General features: G+C 35.1%; 1 protein-coding gene across 3 annotated transcripts in view; it reads right to left on the bottom strand.

Annotated features, from left to right (window-relative positions):
- Positions 1-2,193, bottom strand: part of LOC106880800 (AP-1 complex subunit mu-1) — a 23,579-nt gene that overhangs the window by 15,850 nt on the left and 5,536 nt on the right. The gene's annotated exons all lie outside the window — the stretch shown is intronic.

Here is a 2,193-nt window from a genome sequence, read left to right as displayed (position 1 = left end):
TACTGTTGAGTGAATTCATAACTGATCGAGATTACAGTTATGGATAATATTTCTTGTATGTGGAGCCCTCCTCATTGTTTGTAATTATTCAGTTTGTAGGTAGTGATGATTATAATACAGGAAACATCAAGTTGAAGGTGATGAAGTATGTAATATGTAATATGTAATATGTGAAGAACAAACTTGAAATGACAGCCTCAAAATAAACCCTACATATATACACAAACACACGCAAACACAAAAGACAGAAAAAACATCTGATAAGGAGAAATAATGATAGTATCAGGTAAAATTAATTGAGATTTTCTAATTATGATATTTGTAGATAATGTGTTTAGGTTAGAAGTTCTAAGATTAATGAGAACAAAGTACAGGTATTACTAAATATATTAAAGCTGTATTAATTGATTCTGTTAAATAAGCAGATATAAAAAAAAAAATATTTTGAAAACCCAATGTAGCCTCAGTCTCGTCCAAGGACTAAAATCAGTCAGGAAAAGAGAAGAGTACAAATAGCACATGACCATACATTTCATGTCTCATATAGATAGGTTTTGATATGAGAAGAAAGGTTTATTGTCAAACAATAGCAAACAATAGACATTATACTATTTAACTTGCTTCTTCTTTACAACACTAATTATGTCATATATATAAGGTGGGTGCTGAAAAAGTTCCTGGCTTTAGGTAAAAGAAAATACAGGAGGATCAGTTAATTATGATTTTATGCAACATATTCCCCTCTCCGATTCACACACTTATTGCAGTGGTCCTTCAGTTTCTTGAAGTTCTGTAAAAGAACTCAAAAAGTTGGGCCTCCGGCCAGGCCTTTTCTGATAACCTTAAAACCAGGAACTTTTCAGACCCCGCCCCCATACATAAAACATGTATGCATATGTCTATTAATACTGCTCTTGTTGTCAGTCATTCAGTCATCCATTTTATTTGGTGAATGAGTGTATGTGTGTGTGTTTGTATGCCACTCCAAATGTACTGATTCCACCTTCAGCCTGCCCTAGCTATACTACATGAAGGATATCACATTTTGATTTTTGTTTGACTAATTTTTGTATATTAATTTCTTTTCCACTGCTTCTGCATATTCCCATGACTCTCTGTTGCCATCCAATTCCATTATTATGAATCAGAATTAAGAGCTTGAATCATAGTGGATTTTTCATTAGCTGATTACGCAACCCTAATGGATGCATTGCAGTTACTCTCTTGATAGAGTTTGGTGATCCTAACTGTTGATCTTCTAGGATTTCTCCGCTCAGCATCACTGTAAGAAGCACCATTGGTTCATTTGAGGTCTACCTCTTCACAATCTGCCATGCTGCAGCCCCATGAATTTGTAGCATCTCTGGCAAGATGGCTGAACAGGTACTATATCTTGCCAAAGGGCAGCCTGTAACTATGCAGAGCACAGTCGTCACCCTATAAGGTATTTTCAAAATACTCACGTACCGCATGTACTAATTCTTTGCATTAATTACACATTATTACGCCCCCATCTACTTTCTGTCTACCTTTCCAAGTAAGCGACAATCAAAGATACTGTTGGACTTTATAGCTCACGATAATAAATGTAAACAAACTAAGTCCATTGTGTTAGTCAGGTTCACACTTTCATGGTTTGACTTAAGTTTATAGTTAGGACAGTTTGCTGCTCTTTAACATAATCTGCAATAAGGATTAGGTCGTTAGTTTAACTCTTTAACCGTGAAATCAAATTTCATGGTCATTCCAGTAATGATGTTAATAAAGATCTACCAAAAAATAGAATTGTTAATTTATGCAGGTCACATTGCCTCAATAACTCTGACATAGCAAAAAATAGTTTCAAACATGACATTCCCCAACAAAAGATAAATTGGTATAAAAAACTGTTTTTTTGTAGCTAAGTGTAATGAAATTTTGTGTGGATATGTCCAATTTCCACAATAAGAGGATTTTAAATCTTCTTTGTGATTGTCTCTCAAATTCTGAATCAAATGATACAGAGATACATAGGCATAAGAGTGGCTGTGTGGTAAGTAGCTTGCTTACAAACCACATGGTTCCGGGTTCAGTCCCACTGCATGACACTTTGGGCATGTGTCTTCTACTATAGCCTCGGGCCGACCAAAGCCTTGTGAGTGGATTTGGTAGATGGAAACTGAAAAAAGCCCGTCGTATATATGTATATATATA

Source organism: Octopus bimaculoides, chromosome 18 (genome assembly GCF_001194135.2).
Source record: "Octopus bimaculoides isolate UCB-OBI-ISO-001 chromosome 18, ASM119413v2, whole genome shotgun sequence".
NCBI classification, from domain to species: Eukaryota; Metazoa; Mollusca; class Cephalopoda; order Octopoda; family Octopodidae; genus Octopus; species Octopus bimaculoides.
This window is presented reverse-complemented; position numbering and strand designations above follow the sequence as displayed.